The sequence below is a fragment of the Girardinichthys multiradiatus genome, chromosome Y (assembly GCF_021462225.1).
Source record: "Girardinichthys multiradiatus isolate DD_20200921_A chromosome Y, DD_fGirMul_XY1, whole genome shotgun sequence".
Taxonomy (NCBI): Eukaryota; Metazoa; Chordata; class Actinopteri; order Cyprinodontiformes; family Goodeidae; genus Girardinichthys; species Girardinichthys multiradiatus.
In genome coordinates, this window is record NC_061818.1 from 2,987,707 (window position 1) to 3,007,011 (window position 19,305).

The window sequence follows — 19,305 nt, forward strand, 5'->3', positions numbered from 1 at the left end:
AAGTGCTTTATTTGGGACATATGTTATCACAACATGGTCGTTCCCTCCTAAGTAGCAGAAAAACAGCCATACATGAAGCCCCAAAACCACGAACTAAACAACAAATGATGTCCTTTCTGGGACTGTGTAATTTTTGCAGAGAATGGCTACCAGACTATGCAGCCATTGTACAACCCTTGCAATCTATGATCTATGGCAAAGACATGACATTAAAAGACAAAATCATATGGACTAAGGAAGGAGAAGTAGCATTCACAGAGCTAAAAAATCTGCTTCAAACAACAGTCACCTTAGCTCTGCCGGATTATAGCCAGCCTTTCACACTTTGTGTAGATGCATGTAAGGGTTATACGAAAGTTCTATTAACCCAACCATTTGGCTCCAAAAACAGACCTTTAGCATTTTATTCTAAAAAACTGGACTCTGTGGCATCTGGATTTCCAAATTGTCTGCAGAGCTGCATTGCAGCAGCAGAAGCTGTGAAGCAGACAGCTGAAATTGTGTTGTGCCACCAGCTCACACTGAAAGTTCCTCATTCAGTGTCACTTGTATTGCTACAAACTTCACTTCCTTTCTTGACTCATGCAAGGCATATTACGTTGACCTCATTGTTACTCTCACAACCAAATATAACTCTGCAAAGATGTGGTCCATTGAACCCTAGCACATTAATTCCAACAGCAGAAGATGGGAATCCACATTCTTGCAAAACAAAGGTTGAGGAAGATACAAAACCTAGGCAAGATATCTCTCAGACACCTCTGGAAAACAGATGGATCAGCATCAAAAGATGAATATGGAAAAAACAGAGTTGGTTACGCAGTAACCACTGAAACTAAAATTATAGAATCACAGGCCCTGCCTCATACATGCTCATCACAGACTGCAGAGCATCTCTAATTACGGCAGGATTGGTCCTCCATAAGCGCGTGTTTGGATGTAAAGCCTTAATTGTTTATACATATGAGGCAACTGAGACTCAGTGTCTAGTGTAGTAGTAGTAGTTGTTGTTGTAGTAGTAGTAGTAGTAGAGAGAGAGAGAGAGAGAGATAGAAAGAGAGGGAAATTGGTGGATGAAGAGAGACAGCATTACACCATCAACCCCCCACACCCCCCACACCATACTCCCAGTCAACAAGGCCCTCGCCATGAATGCTTGTCTCCTGATCTGTAACTCAATAAAGAGAGCACCATGTGAAGAGGGAGTAGCTACATGCATGCATCTTTATATAGGGCACTGAGTAATAGTTGCTGAATAAGTCACATTGTATAACAGTAGGATCATCAAAGTTTATCTTTGCAACAATTATTCAGTAATTTAGAAACCTCAAAATGAAAATATTAGTATCTTCAAAACATAATTTACAACTCATAATTGGCTAAGTCATGTTTTGGCTCAGTGCTGCAATATCAATAAAAAATATTGCTTGCTACAGAAATGTTTTTTCTTGTTTTCTCAAAACGTTTAACTATGACTTAGGCAATTATGCATTTAAATTCATGAATCTATGGATATGCTAATTTTTTCTCACATTCTTTTCTAGCACCTGCCCACAGCTTTTGCACACCACCTTAACTTGGATTAAAACAATTGATTTCATTGTTTAATGTACAGCATTCAGCCACAACACGTTTGAAGTGAAAAACAAGGAAGAAAAATCATGTATGGTTGCCTAAAGGTTAAAAGTATCTCAGTTATCTTACAGCAGATGATGGTTTTTAGCTGGTTGTTGGTAAAATGCAATTTACCCTAGAGAAAATGCACATCCAGAATGCTAACTGCTCATTAAGCCTCTTGATATCATTTTTAGCTGACTATAATAGCTGACCTTTTATGAGAGGGAGTATCAGAGCAGACTAATGTCACCTTTGTGTTTTAGTTCTGAAACAACAACAAACTCATGTCTGTTAATAGCCGATGTATGTTTAACTTTTTAATTAATTAGTTTTATATGCAAGTAGATCTACAGTCAGTTCTATAAACTGAAACAGTGAGGAAGATTTGATATGTCACCAGACAAAAACAAATATCTCTTTCTCTCTCTATAAACACCATTCCTTTCTCTTTGTGCATCAGTGGGCTATCAAACTCCACCTTGCATCTTCTCTAATCATTGGGTCTATCTTTGATTGGTGGATCCACCCTTTTTCTGAAGCTGGATTGGTTACATGGGTCTCTCTCTCTCTCTCTCTCCATGTCACTTTCTCTTCACTTTGCTCACTCTACCCTCCCCTCTCACCACACTCCCTGCTTCTACGTATATTTCTATCCAATCATTATTACGACTATCAATCAGCTCTGACATAAGGTTAAACCCTTATGAAAAGACGAGAAAGAAAGAATGAGTGAGAGAGAGACTTGGCTGCTCATCTCTCTATATCTCTCTGTGTTTTGTTTTTGGTCTGTTCCGAAGTAGGCAGCACAAAACACAGGATGAGCATTATTCAAACTTACACCTTGGAACGGATACACACCCACCCACCCACCCACACACACACACACACACACACACACACACACACACACACACACACACACACACACACACACACACACACACAAGTAACCAGGTCATCTCCATTTAGAGCTGACCACCATGGCACACTCACCAGAACTGGGCTCTGAATGGACAGATGCTCCCTCGTTCTCTGCCTTTGTGCTCAGCTGGGGGTTGGAGAATATTCAATTCCCCTCTGAAGAGGGGGCAGCTGGCAGAGGTCCCTGTGTGTGAGTGTGTGTCAAGGGACAAGAACCCACCGAAATCTGTCTGGCTATGTACCACCTGACACACACACACAAACAAACACACAGACATAATTGTGACACTAATAGGACATGTGGAGCTGTGAAAGTGATCCACTGTGGGGTTGGGGTAGTAAATTGCCTGTGGAGTGGATCTGTCTGCCTTTACATTCACATGCATTTGTGTTTGGGAGTGGGGGCTCAAACAAACAAAGAGAAAATGTGAAAGCTGTCTGAGAGATATCGGCATTAAAACAAAACAAGAAAACAGTAAATCACTGACTTTAAATAAAAAAAAAACTAGTATGTTTTACTGACCTGCAAATTTAAGCCATAAAACGTTCACAATGAGAGATAAGGATTAAAAGACAAATATTTTAATGTTAGCAAACTTAAGTGCTGAATTAGGGCCTTACGGTAAGAAGTCTCTCAGTAGACTCAGAAATAAAACAAATGTTTGAAAAAAAAATGGACATTTGAAAACTCTTGAAACAACCTGCTCCAGTACTACTTTCTTAATGACTTTACCAGGACATCTGAATGCCCTGATAAAAATATTTTCTGCCACATTAAAAAGAAACATCACCAAATATATTACTGGCATGATACTTATATAATTAGATGATGATACATTTAGAACATATTGTACAGCTGAATTGTGTTTCCTTGTTACAATCCAACACACCTAAGGATATTATTTATCTGCTAATTATATATATATATATATATATTTATTTAGCAGCCAGTGCTGATTCTCTTTGACCAACTGACAAGGTGACAATGCGCTGGTTGGAGAACTGCATCACCTCTGAAAAATTTAAGGTGTTGAATATGGTATTGTTATGGATTGTTTTTGGTACCCTTTTAAAAAGAGCTATACAATTAAAAGATGGCACAATTGCTCTTATGCATCCTCTCCTGCTCCTGCATCATAAAAGGAACTCTTTTAGCAGGGATATAAACAATTAGAGAAATTGTTGGGAGCACTGATGTTTATAAAGTCCAACAGCCTCTGGGAGGAAGGACTTGTGATGACGCTCTGGTGTGCAGGTTCATGCATGAGATAGAAGACATTGTCCAACAACAATTTTATTTTTGCTAGAGTCCTTCTGTCCGCCACCACCTGCACTGGGCTAGGGGGGCATCCTAGAACACCGCTAGCCTTCTTGATGAGGTTATCTAACCACTTCCTCTCAGTAGTAGATACTGTAAGCTGCTTCTGCAACATACTACACCATAGAAGCACCTGTCAACAAAGTCCTTTATCCACTGTATGTACTCTGAGTAGTCTTTACCTGTTATGAGGCTGCATTTTGAAGATGACATCCTGGGGAGTTCTTGGAGAAGTCTGCAGTGTAGAGGTTGAACAGTAACCTTGCCAGCACAGTTCCCTGTGAGGGGCCCATACTGCAGACCAAGATGCTAGTGTAAAGTGATTGGTTGGGATTTCAGACAAAAATAACTAATCAGTCTTAATCATAACCATAAATAACATAAATAGAATTTGATCAAAACCAGGCTGCATGGTGGAGCAGTTCAGATCCTGGGCTGAATTTTGATCTGGGTTTTTTCTGCATGGTGTTTGCATGTTCTCCCCATGAATGTGTGTGTCCTTTCCAGGTATTCCGGTTTCCTCCCACAGTCCATGTTAGGTTAATTGGTTTCTCTAAATTGCTCTTAGAATGTATGCATGCATATTTGTGTCCTGTGTGTACAGAGGAGTGACCTGTCCAAGGTGTACCCTGCCTCTTGTGCAAAGATTGCTGAAGATAGGCACCAGCACCCTCGTGGCCCTGCATAGATAAGTGAGTATAGACAATGGATGTATGATCAAAACCAAAAGTTTATTCACAATGTATTTTATAAGCATTTAATATGAAATTGTCCATCTCAGTCATTGTGTCCACTGTTTCTGAGAACTGCTTCCTTTTTGTGTTGCATGGAGACTCCAGGTTGTCTGGTGCTGAAGCGCCTCCTCCAAGATATCCCATTCGGTATAATAGACAACCTCCTTTACACTTTATTGAATACATGCAGTCTCAAATGTCTAGCTATACCGTTACCGGACTGTCAAAAAGGTTGGACTAGGAATGTTTTCACCTGAAGGTGCTATCATTAAAGTTTATTGTTATACGGACAATCACACTGCTAATGTAGCACTTGCTCATGACAATACAGGTACAATAAGTAAACAGCAATACACACACATATATATATATACAGGGGTTGGACAATGAAACTGAAACACCTGTCATTTTAGTGTGGGAGGTTTCATGGCTAAATTGGACCAGCCTGGTGGCCAGTCTTCATTGATTGCACATTGCACCAGTAAGAGCAGAGTGTGAAGGTTCAATTAGCAAGGTAAGAGCACAGTTTTGCTCAAAATATTGAAATGCACACAACATTATGGGTGACATACCAGAGTTCAAAAGAGGACAAATTGTTGGTGCACGTCTTGCTGGCACATCTGTGACCAAGACCGCAAGCCTTTGTGATGTATCAAGAGCCACGGTATCCAGGGTAATGTCAGAAACCACCAAGAAGGACGAACCACATCCAACAGGATTAACTGTGGACGCAAGAGGAAGCTGTCTGAAAGGGATGTGCGGGTGCTAACCCGGACTGTATCCAAAAAACATAAAACCACGGCTGCCCAAATCACGGCAGAATTAAATGTGCACCTCAACTCTCCTGTTTCCACCAGAACTGTCCATCGGGAGCTCCACAGGGTCAATGTACACGACCGGGCTGCTATAACCAAACCTTTGGTCACTCATGCCAATGCCAAACGTCGGTTTCAATGGTGCAAGGAGCGCAAATCTTGGGCTGTGGACAATGTGAAACATGTATTGTTCTCTGATGAGTCCACCTTTACTGTTTTCCTCACATCCGGGAGAGTTACGGTGTGGAGAAGCCCCAAAGAAGCGTACCACCCAGACTGTTGCATGCCCAGAGTGAAGCATGGGGGTGGATCAGGGATGGTTTGGGCTGCCATATCATGGCATTCCCTTGGCCCAATACTTGTGCTAGATGTTGAGGACCATGTGCATTCAATGGTTCAAACATTGTATCCTGAAGGCGGTGCCGTGTATCAGGATGAAAATACACCAATACACACAGCAAGACTGGTGAAAGATTGGTTTGATGAACATGAAAGTGAAGTTGAACATCTCCCATGGCCTGCAAGTCACCAGATCTAAATATTATTGAGCCACTTTGGGGTGTTTTGGGAGGAGCGAGTCAGGAAACGTTTTCCTCCACCAGTATCACGTAGTGACCTGGCCACTATCCTGCAAGAAGAATGGCTTAAAATCCCTCTGACCACTGTGCAGGACTTGTATATGTCATTACCAAGACGAATTGACGCTGCATTGGCCGCAAAAGGAGGCCCTACACCATACTAATAAATTATTGTGGTCTAAAACCAGGTGTTTCAGTTTCATTGTCCAACCCCTGTATATATATATATATATATATACACACACACACACACACACACACACACACACACACACACACACACACACACACACACACACACACACACACATATATACATTGCTCAAAAAAATAAAGGGAACACCTAAACAACACAATATAACTTCAAGTAAATCAAACTTCTCTGAAATCAAACTGTCCACTTAGGAAGCAACACTGATTGACAATCAATTTCACATGCTGTTGTGCAAATGGAATAGACAACAGGAGGAAATCTTTGGTGATTAGCAAGACACTCAATAAAGGAGTGGTTCTGCAGGTGGGGACCACGGACCACTTCTCAGTACCTATGCTTTCTGGCTGATGTTTTGGTCTCTTTTGAATGTTGGTGGTGCTTTCACACTCGTGGTAGCATGAGACGGACTCTACAACCCACACAAGTGGCTCAGGTAGTGCAGCTCATCCAGGATGGCACATAAATGCGAGCTGTGGCAAGAAGGTTTGCTGTGTCTGTCAGCGTAGTGTCCAGAGCCTGGAGGCGCTACCAGGAGACAGGCCAATACACCAGGAGACATGGAGGAGGCCGTCTCATCGGGAGCATGCCCAGGTCTTGTAGGGAGGTCATACAGGCACGTGGAGGCCACACACAATACTGAGCCTCATTTTGACTTGTTTTAAGGACATTACATCAAAGTTGGATCAGCCTCTAGTGTGTTTTTCCACTTTAATTTTGTGTGTGACTCCAAATCCAGGCCTCCATTGGTTAATAAGTTTGATTTCCATTGATGATTTTTGTGTGATTTTGTTGTCAGCACATTCAACTTTGTACAGAACAAAGTGTTTAATGAGAATATTTCTTTCATTCAGATCCAGGATGTGTTATTTGAGTGTTCCCTTCATTTTTTTGAGCAGTGTATATATAAACATATATATATATATATATCTATATATATCTATATAGATATATCTATATATATATATATATATATATATATATAGATATATATAGACATAGATATATATATAGATATATATAGACATAGATATATATATAGATATATATAGATATAGATATATATATGGTATATTACTACTGTAAGTTAGGGTAATTAATTCTGGTCATCATCTACATGCATTTTTTGTTACAGCCTACTCCCTTGTGGTTTCATAGGGATATGATGAATATGCTTTTGTCATTCTTTATTAAAGCTGCAGTAGGGAGTTCTGACAAAACTGTGGAATTAGCCTAAAGGTTTGAACAAGCACCCCTTACAGGTCCCTCCCCCTTGCTCTCTGTTGTGTTACAGCCCTCCCTCCCTTCACAGCTCCCTCCCTGCAGCGGAGCCTGTCATGAACGCGCAGGCTAGTAAGCAGAGCCACCAATGACGCCGGATGAAAAGCTACGGAAAATTCACTGGTGGGTACTAAACATCAACGATATGCTTTACATTGACTATGGCCTGCCCATACATTGACTACAAACTTGGTCCTCAAATTATTAGCACAGCACCATTAGCCCAGCTGCAGCACACTGCCAATCTTGAACCAAACCCCAGTCCTAAACTTTATGGAAAGCCTTCCCTACATAGTTGAAGCTAAATATAGTTTAAACCCTATGGATGTGTGAAGGTAGAGAAGTCAATAATATAAAGTGTATTTTTGAGCATATCATATTTGCACACACAAACATTGAAAGTAAAGGAATAATGAACTTCATTGTGCCCTCCATTTTTATTGGCATCCCTGATAAAGTTGTGTAAAAAGCCTTGAAAAAATTTAGGTAAAATTCAGCCTTTGTTATCATTCCCCCTTTTCAGTGGTGACAAAATCCTACATCAAGATTTAAACGTTTCTTACTGCTGCCACACTTGGTGTAATCCCTAACAATGACTGACACTATTATTTACTTTTTTTTATTTAATCAGATCTTGTGAAGACTTTTAAATAGTATCATATGCCTTCCTGTTTGCCGGGGGAATTAGTAAAAATAAGTACCTGCCTAAATATGTCCATATCCAGAACCAGAGCAATAATTACAATGCTCAATATATTTGGAACTGTGGGAAGCATACAAGCATCTCAGACACAGGTTTACTTTGCCATCATGTTATGGAAGGGAAGGAAAGAAAAGGAAAGTAAGGGAAGGAAAACAAATCTCCAAAGCTCCAGGGGTGCCAAAAAATGTGGTATGTGTTGTGTGTAAGAAACAACTCTTCTGTCTAAACGGCTCTTAAAGCAAATTGAGCAAAGAAAAACAAAAAACAAACTTCAAATAAAATTAAGAACAAATACAATGAGTTTATTTGTTGATTACTTTTAATTTCCTGAGGAACGCTGAGATCAGAGTGGAAAGCAAGATTTCTTTTTTGGGTGATTAAAAACAAAAGATAATGTATGTATGTACAGTCTGTTTCTGTATCTGTGTTTGAGACCATATCCTTTCAGAGAGAGTAAAGTAATTTATTTATGTATGGTGCCACCCACATAGTGAGTGTATATTTGCACCATACACAGAGACACTATGTCGCCAGTGTAATTAGAAGTTAATTGTCAAAATGAAGTTGGTTTTGGAAGCATCCTCCCAGGAAACAGACTTTCCTCTCTACTTCCTTTGTGGTGTGTTTGGTCTGCCTCTGCCTGATTCAATAAAACCAAGGATGGTTTCCAGCAAATTGTTCAAGATGTATTATACTACAACCAGATGGGAAATCTGTATCATATTAGTTGCTTAGTATTTGTAGCTGAAGGACTTCACCTTTAAAAGATTGTACAAAATGCCTTAAATAGAAAAATCTGCTGTGACCACCTTGTTGCTTGAATGATTTGGATTTATCACTTCGCAGTTATTGAAATAATAAATTATGTGGGCTTGTTTTAAAATTCAAATAAATCATTGATTGATTATTTAATCATGCTGTGTAAAAGTTAAGATATGAAGTCTTAAATACTGTTGGTGCAAGAATAAAAGTGAAGTTTGACATTAAAAGATAATCATGTTTTGTCCACAAAGTTGGCTTGGCAACTTTTTACTTTTCCCTAAAGGAGAAACTAAGTATCATAACCACAAAAAAACCTCTGATAACAATCTTAAGACTGGGGAAAATGTATAAGTATTTACATTTTTGGCTCCTCGATACCAACCTTTTTGTATGTAGAGCTTCAAAGTAAAAAAAGGGAAAATAGGAGCAAAAAACAAAAGAGGAACATTGTCCATCTGGAAGATGTATTTTGTCAGACAGACTTAGTTGTCCTGCTGAAAGTGACCCGCACAGATAAGGGCCCTCTATCAGGAAGAATGCCTGCTTCAACTTTCCTACGTAGCCAACTGTGATATGATGCTCCTCCAAAAACAAAAGCTCCATATTTTAATTTATAAAAACAATTATCCAAATCATGACGAAGCCTACTCCTCTGTGCTGCTTTGAAAACATCTTTAATGGGATCTCCTTGTTATTCCAGTAACAGTTTTCTTGTCAGAGACGAAAAAGGATAACATTTTTGGACACTCCTTTGATGTCTAAAAGTGCAAGTTTGTGGTGTGGTAGAAGATGTCATCTTAGACAGCATCTTGTAGCCTCTCTGTCTAGATGCTGTCTTATGCTTATTGGGCTGTAGTCAGCATCAGTAATGGCTTTAATTTTGGCCAAGTATCTATCTGTGTTCACAAACACCTCAAGTCTACTAGTGTGAGGCATAAGAAAAACTAACAAGAAAGTCAGATTTGAACTTTTTACGGCTAATAGTCCTAAAACCTTGAGCAACATGTTTGAGTTAAATGCAGTTGTCAGTAGTTTGCCTACTAGATATTTTTGTCTCTTGTTTGTTTCTTGCTTTGAATTTCTTAAAACCTGGTTATGATCTGTCAAACCCAAATGCAAATAGTTATCACTTCTTTCCCAGTCTTAAAGATTTTGATCAGGAGTGTATATTGTAGGACAAATAAACATTATCACATTTGAATTTTGCACAACCTCTTGTGAAGTCTTGAAGGGACACACATACACACACACACACACAATGTAAGAAATTCTAAAACACACACACACAGACACAAATGTCAAATATTAAGGAATAAACAGTGCAGAAATTAACATACACACACATTTATACTGTGTGTCAACAGAAATTGCAGTGACATTGATGGATTGTTGTGGAGGCTATTGTACACAGTGGAAGGACCTCTAAGCCAATCAAAAGCAAGCTGGGTGACCCTCCAGGTCAAATGTGACCGGAGGGTGAGTTGAAAGACAATCTGTCCATCTGGGAATGAATAGAGGGAGGAGACAATAGAGATGGAGAGAGCGAGGCATAGAAAAAAGCTCCTCATGCTGACCAGTGCTTTAAAAAGGTTGTGTCAGTTTCAATTTTTAACAACAATATATATTTTTACATATATTTTTACATATTATTTGGATGCAGACAAGGATGACACAGCATGGAGAAACAGGTGGATGAGGCCTGCAGCAAAGGAAGCTTGAAATTTCACTGCTCTCATTAAACACCCAAAAGAAGCAGATGTTTTGTTCAGACAAGAAATTCTTTAAAGATTTGAAATGTTCAACCCTAAATCTGAAACTGCATTTCAGTATCTATAACAGCTTCCGTTCTGAAGTCAACTGCCCCTCAAAAAAAGAATGGCAGAGTGTCATAAAAATACAGAACTCAGAAAATAACAGAACAGACAATAAATTCAACAACAATTTATCTTTCAGCTAAATCAATGTTCTTTTAAACCAATGAAAAAACATGAAGCAGAAGACCACTTTTTTATTTCAGTAAAAACATTGCAAATTGTTATTTCCAAAGTAAAAATGACATGTAATCTCTACTAAACATAAAAAGGAAGGTTAGCTTGTGCTTTGCATTTTATTTTACAATACGTTACAATTGTTTGGCTATTAACAACTGTTAAAAATAATAATTAATAATTATCAATTAACAACAAAATTGCCGATACAGTTAAAAAGAATTTCAGTCAGACTAATAAATCAGGGTACTTCCTAGTAAGGAATTATTAGCCAGACAAGTTTCGGTCTGTTAAGTATTGTCCTATGAATACCAGCCCAATATGGCATTATTGGTATTATGGAACAATAGATGAAAGACGTCATTCAACCTCTGTCGTTTGGTAACAGCAAGCTCTGCACACATATAGAATAAACACAAACAACTTCTTTCCAAAAGATAAGAATTTATTAAGAAAAACAATTCAGTTCCAATTTAAAATAGTTGAGTTAACAAACTCTTTAACTAAGCTAGAACAATTCAACTACCAAGGAAAATGTAGGAATGAGGAAAAATAATGAACTATAAACAAATAAAGGAAAAGGAAATCAGTAAAAAAGATGCATTGATATAGTATTTCAATGTGGATATTTATTTTTTAAACATATATTTTTTTAAGAACCAAGGTTCATTTTGAGGAATTTGGATATTAGGTCAAATTATTTTTTAAACTAATTAAGAACAATTGGTATGTGTTCAAATAATGAATTAACAATGCAGATCAGAAGGGTTGATAAAACATTATTTTAATAAAATAATATTTTAAAGAATTATTTGCTGAATTAGAAATCAATAACCTTTTGGACATTTGAATTTAATGATGTGTTGATTAGTCCTCAGTAGATGATTTTAGATGGGGTGACACTCACAAAATGCCGACAAACCAGATATTACTATTTGACCTTCCTGACGGCAGGCGTGATGACGTCACATACAGCTTAACCGTTTAAGGTAACAAAGGAAAGCTTATAACTTAATCACCACTCCTTAAGTCACACATGTACCTTTAACTACCATTAACATAAATGTTAATGTGCCTGAGCCCTGGCAATGCATTACGGCCAATCTGTTTACAACTCATTGAATTAAAGTTTGTCATAACTTTAAAACACAGCCCAAACATCCATTCATCCATTTTTTATACCCACTTCTTCCCTACAGGGTCACGGAGGAGCTGGTGCCTATCTCCAGCGGTCTACGGGCAAGAGGTGGGGTACACCCTGGACAGGTCGCCAGTCCATTACAGACAGCCCAAACAAATAAACAGATTTAGAAGCCTGTTAGCACTCAAAAAGTTTAACACCACAAACAAGCAAAACACAATGTAATAAACAATATTTAGATTGCTGTATGCTACACTAATTTTTGCCCAGACACCACCTTTTATGTGAACCGTTTTAATGAACAGGAGTGAAGAAGGTCCAAAGGGCATTGAGTTGTGTGGCGAAGGAGGCTGCTTGGTCTGGCCCCTTGGTTGTATGGCGGGATGGTCTGCGTGCACTCTAGCCTCTTGGGGGGTGCTGTATGGCTGACACATGCGGCAACCAGGCAGGGCAGCAGTTCCTACATGTTCATCCCTGAGGGCAGTAGAAAGGAAACTGCTTCTTGACATCTTTTTGGGGAATCTGTAATGCCTTCAGATTCTTTATTGCAGGGGCTCAGACAAAACAGTTTCTGGTAGTTTGTCTTATTTTCAGCCATTATACAATTGCGAGATACGCAGACATATTTTAACCATATTTTATGTTGGATCCAAGGATTCTTCGAAGAAGGAGGGTCTTACTCAACAGCGAGTTTTAGACCCTCACATGTGTTGTCTCTCCTTATGCTGCTCTAATGGCGGGCAGTGGGATAGTGAGTTAATTCTGCTGTGTGCCAGAGTTTTATACTCTGATGTCATGGGGATTCCAGTTGTGACTCCTCCTTCCTGGGGCTTGCACAAAACAAATAGGTTAACGTTGTGCAGTATGGCATTCAGAGGTTTTTTTTTTTTTTTACCAGTCTGTAGTTCTCTGTATACAGTTCAAGTCCATGTTTCATTCATGGCTGGTACACAACAAATTGATGTTATGGTTGACTGCAATTCAAAGGTTTGGTGACAGATTAATATGATCTAATGGATATAAATGCAACATATTAACTGGAGAAAAATGTTTCACCATTTTATGGTTCCTTTTCAATAGTCTGAATAATTAGAACCAAATAAGAGCTTTTTCTATTACAACACATTAATTTTAGATATTGAATGTAAGCATCAATGAAAAAAATTAGTTTGTCCTTCCCTGTACAGAAGGACATACAACAGAAAAAAGGGACTGGAAGGAAATTCAGATTGAAATCAGCCATGTTTAGCCTACTTTATCTAAGAGTATCATCAGCATAGTCTCAAATACTGTTTGAGATAAGTTGATACTAGAATCAGATGTTTCTTCTTAAATATAGAATTACTCCTGGAGCAGTGCTCCTGTTTTTGTGTTTTGTTTTCTCAAACACCCAGTCAGCTGCTCATACTGAGCCTGATTGTGCTGGAATTTTCTTATGTTATTTAAAAGCGAGTGGTTCCTTTTGATTTACTACATGGTTGCTTGGTAGGAAGGATTTGCAAAGTCAATGACTCAATTCAATCAAAGGAGAAAACCTTTTCCTCAGGCACCAGTCTCAGGCACTCTCTGAATGAAGAAAAAACATTTTAATACCGTGACTACAGATCTGAGTCACAGAGAACAATCACCAGCAGCATGTGTGTGAATTTTAACAACTTTAAAAGGGCATAATAGTTTGGATCTTAAATTTAGTTTTCATAAGATGTGAAGTAACCAAAAAACATCAGGGGCTGAAGCCCCAGAAGCCCAGAGGCCTTTTTCAATACTCAAGTATGCAAGTACGTTCTTGTGTGCTTGGTATGTACTTGTCAAGATCGCAAAGATGCAAAATGGTAGTTCTGCAACAGGAACAGAGCGTACATAAATACGTCACAGCTCAGCTAAGAACTTACCTGGAGTTTCAAAAAATGGTCCTGTTTTACTTGGGACTGTGATTTTTTTTAAACATTTATAATAAATAGTAAAATAAGAAATAAAATGGGCAGATATTAAAAAAACAATTATTTAGGAAGATGTTTCAGTACTAAGTTGAAACCTTTTTAAATAATGACACACATTTGTTTTGATAACAAAAAGCTTTACAAAGTTAATTATGATTTACCACCTTATATAACCTTTTTCAGACTTGTTACCAGTGAAGCAGGATTGGCCACTGAAATAAATTAAAACCTTGGCTCCCTTCAAAAAACTAATTTGCTTATAAATTATTTTTTGTGTCTACTGACAAATAAGAAATGACCGTATTCAGAGGTATACAGTTGATTAATTCCTTAAGTTTGCACTTGATACATAAGCAGGAAAAGTCTAAAGAATTTTTTTTTTTATCATCTATCCAGAGTTGTTGCTTTACAACTGCATGATTCATTTACTTTAACTACTAAACACAGATTAACAAACTTGTTTTTATTTTATTATTATCATCAGGTAAAACCATATCAGATATCTCCAGCACAGAGACAAAACGTTTTTGGTAAAAATACCTTAACCGTCTATCTAAATGCAAAGATGACGTTTTGAGGTTTACTTTCTTACCTAAAAAAACTACTTGTTTTCGGACAAGTTAACAGCAGTATAAAAACGATGAACTTCCTCTACATAAAGTAAAGGAAGAAGAGAAACAGACTTAAGGCAGACAGAGTGAAGAGAGTGTTGTTCAGGACATGGTAAGTAGTAATTAGCAAAACAGTGAGGGGGGGGCAGTGACTGTGTGACAACAATAAAGTCCTAATGTTTTTAATAATATCATAACTGAGCCAAAATTTATATATTTTTTACTATTGTTATTTTTCATTTAGTAATGCAAATTGCCTGCCACAACATCCATCCATCCATTGTCTTCTTTATCCGAGGTTGGGTCAAGTGGGTAATGGGTCCAAGGAGGAAACCCACACGTCCCTCTCCCTTGCGATACACTCCAACTCTGGGGGATTTGCAGGCCAGGAAGGATACATAGTTCCTCCAGTGAGTTTTAGGTCTTCCCTCGGGTCTCATCCCAGTGGGACATGCCATCCACAGAACACATGTGAATTGGAAAAGCACATTCCAATCACCCCCTCAGTAATTCCGTGAGGGTAAAGATCTGATCCACTGTTCAACTGACAGGAGAGGATAAAGAGGCGTGTCCCTCTTAATCCACACTCTTCTCCTTTCCTGCACACAGGAATGCAGGAGATTAGGGAAAAGAGTGTGTACAGGTCCTTCTCAAAATATTAGCATATTGTGATAAAGTTAATTATTTTCCATAATGTCATGATGAAAATTTAACATTCATATATTTTAGATTCATTGCACACTAACTGAAATATTTAAGGTCTTTTATTGTCTTAATACGGATGATTTTGGCATACAGCTCATGAAAACCCCAAATTCCTATCTCACAAAATTAGCATATCATTAAATGGGTCTCTAAACGAGCTATGAACCTAATCATCTGAATCAACGAGTTAACTCTAAACACCTGCAAAAGATTCCTGAGGCCTTTAAAACTCCCAGCCTGGTTCATCACTCAAAACCCCAATCATGGGTAAGACTGCCGACCTGACTGCTGTCCAGAAGGCCACTATTGACACCCTCAAGCAAGAGGGTAAGACACAGAAAGACATTTCTGAACGAATAGGCTGTTCCCAGAGTGCTGTATCAAGGCACCTCAGTGGGAAGTCTGTGGGAAGGAAAAAGTGTGGCAGAAAACGCTGCACAACGAGAAGAGGTGACCGGATCCTGAGGAAGATTGTGGAGAAGGGCCGATTCCAGACCTTGGGGGACCTGCGGAAGCAGTGGACTGAGTCTGGAGTAGAAACATCCAGAGCCACCGTGCACAGGCGTGTGCAGGAAATGGGCTACAGGTGCCGCATTCCCCAGGTCAAGCCACTTTTGAACCAGAAACAGCGGCAGAAGCGCCTGACCTGGGCTACAGAGAAGCAGCACTGGACTGTTGCTCAGTGGTCCAAAGTACTTCTTTCGGATGAAAGCAAATTCTGCATGTCATTCGGAAATCAAGGTGCCAGAGTCTGGAGGAAGACTGGGGAGAAGGAAATGCCAAAATGCCAGAGGTCCAGTGTCAAGTACCCACAGTCAGTGATGGTCTCGGGTGCCGTGTCAGCTGCTGATGTTGGTCCACTGTGTTTTATCAAGGGCAGGGTCAATGCAGCTAGCTATCAGGAGATTTTGGAGCACTTAATGCTTCCATCTGCTGAAAAGCTTTTTGGAGATGAAGATTTCATTTTTCAGCACGACCTGGCACCTGCTCACAGTGCCAAAACCACTGGTAAATGGTTTACTGACCATGGTATCACTGTGCTCAATTGGCCTGCCAACTCTCCTGACCTGAACCCCATAGAGAATCTGTGGGATATTGTGAAGAGAACGTTGAGAGACTCAAGACCCAACACTCTGGATGAGCTAAAGGCCGCTATCGAAGCATCCTGAGCCTCCATAAGACCTCAGCAGTGCCACAGGCTGATTGCCTCCATGCCACGCCGCATTGAAGCAGTCATTTCTGCCAAAGGATTCCCGACCAAGTATTGAGTGCATAACTGTACATGATTATTTGAAGGTTGACGTTTTTTGTATTAAAAACACTTTTCTTTTATTGGTCGGATGAAATATGCTAATTTTGTGAGATAGGAATTTTGGGTTTTCATGAGCTGTATGCCACAATCATCTGTATTAAGACAATAAAAGACCTGAAATATTTCAGTTAGTGTGCAATGAATCTAAAATATATGAATGTTAAATTTTCATCATGACATTATGGAAAATAATGAACTTTATCACAATATGCTAATATTATGAGAAGGACCTGTATAAAGAGTCATACAACTCTTTGGTAAAATAGTTTACCATATTAATACCAATGTTCGTTCGTTCGTTCGTCGTCTTCCGCTTATCCAGGACCGGGTCGCGGGGGCAGCAGACTCAGCAGAGACGCCCAGACGTCCCTCTCTCCAGACACCTCCTCCAACTCCTCCAGGGGGAGCCCAAGGCGTTCCCAGGCCAGCCGAGAGACATAGTCCCTCCAGCGTGTCCTGGGCCGTCCCCTGGGCCTCCTCCCGGTGGGACGTGCCTGGAACACCTCCCGAGGAAGGCGTCCAGGAGGCATCCGGTATAGATGCCCGAGCCACCTCAACTGGCTCCTCTCGATGTGGAGGAGCAGCGGCTCTACTCTGAGCTCCTCCCGGATGGCCGAGCTCCTCACCCTATCTCTAAGGGAGTGCCCGGCCACCCTACGGAGGAAGCTCATTTCAGCCGCTTGTATCCGTGATCTCGTTCTTTCGGTCATGACCCAAAGTTCATGGCCATAGGTGAGGGTAGGAACGTACACCGACCAGTAAATTGAGAACTTTGCTTTTCGGCTCAGCTCTCTCTTCACCACAATGGACCGGAACAAAGCGCCCCCATTACTGTGGCAGCCGCACCGATCCGTCTGTCAATCTCCCGCTCCATTCTTCCCTCACTCGTGAACAAGACCCCGAGATACTTAAACTCCTCCACTTGAGGCAGGAACTCCCCTCCAACCTGAAGAGGACAAGCCACCCTTTTCCGGTCGAGTACCATGGCCTCGGACTTGGAGGAGCTGATCCTCATCCCAGCCGCTTCACACTCGGCTGCGAACCGCCACAGCGCATGCTGTAGGTCTTGGCTAGAGGGGGCCAGCAGGACCACGTCATCCGCAAAAAGAAGAGACGAAATCCACTGGTCCCCGAACCAGACCCCCTCCGGCCCTTGGCTGCGTCTAGAAATCCTGTCCATAAAAGTTATGAACAGGACCGGCGACAAAGGGCAGCCCTGCCGGAGTCCAACATGCACTGGGAACAGGTCCGACTTAGTGCCGGCAATGCGGACCAAACTCTTGCTCCGCTCGTACAGGGACCGGATGGCCCCTAATAAAGGGCCCCCGATTCCATACTCCTGGAGCACCCCCCACAGGGCATCACGAGGGACACAGTCGAATGCCTTCTCCAGGTCCACAAAACACATGTGAACCGGTTGGGCAAACTCCCATGAACCCTCGAGCACCCTGTAGAGGGTATAGAGCTGGTCCAGTGTTCCACGGCTGGGACGAAAACCACACTGTTCCTCCTGAAGCCGAGGTTCGACTATCGGTCGGACTCTCCTCTCCAATACCCTGGCGTAGGCCTTACCAGGGAGGCTGAGGAGTGTGATCCCCCTGTAGTTGGAACCCACCCTCCGGTCCCCCTTCTTATAAAGGGGGACCACCACCCCAGTCTGCCAGTCCAGAGGCACTGTCCCCGACCGCCACACAATGTTGAAGAGGCGTGTCAACCATGACAGCCCTACAACAACCAGACACTTGAGGTACTCAGGGCGGATCTCATCCACCCCCGAAGCCTTGCCACCGCGGAGCTTTTTAACCACCTCGGTGACTTCAGCCTGGGTGATGAACGAGTCCAACCCCGAGTCCCCAGCCTCTGTTTCCACCACGGAATGCGTGATGGCAGGATTGAGGAAATCCTCGAAGTACTCCTTCCACCGCCCGATAATGTCCTCAGTCGAGGTCAGCAGTCTCCTGCCCCCACTATAAACAGTGTTGGCAAAGCACTGCTTCCCCCTCCTGAGGCGCCGGACGGTTTGCCAGAATCGCTTCGAGGCCAACCGGTAGTCCTTCTCCATGGCCTCACCGAACTCTTCCCAGGCCCGAGTTTTTGCCTCTGCCACAGCCCGGGCCGCAGCACGCTTGGCCTCACGGTACCCGTCAGCCGCCTCAGGAGTCCCACAAGCCAACCACAGCCGATAGGACTCCTTCTTCAGCTTAACAGCATCCCTTACTGCCGGTGTCCACCACCAGGTTCTGGGATTGCCGCCACGACAGGCACCGCAGACCTTACGGCCGCAGCTATGGGCAGCAGCATCGACAATAGATGCAGAGAACATGGTCCACTCGGACTCTATGTCTCCAACATCCCCCGGGATCTGGTCGAAGCTCTCCCGGAGGTGGGAGTTGAATACATCCCTGGCCGAGGGCTCCGCTAGGCGTTCCCAGCAGACCCTCACTATGCGCTTGGGCCTGCCAAGTCTGTCTGGCTTTCTCCTCCTCCAGCGGATCCAACTCACCACCAGGTGATGATCAGTGGACAGCTCAGCCCCTCTCTTCACCCGAGTGTCCAAAACATGTGGCCGAATGTCTGATGATACGACAACAAAGTCGATCATCGACCTCCTGCCTAGGGTGTCTTGGTGCCAAGTGCACTGATGGACACCCTTATGTTTGAACATGGT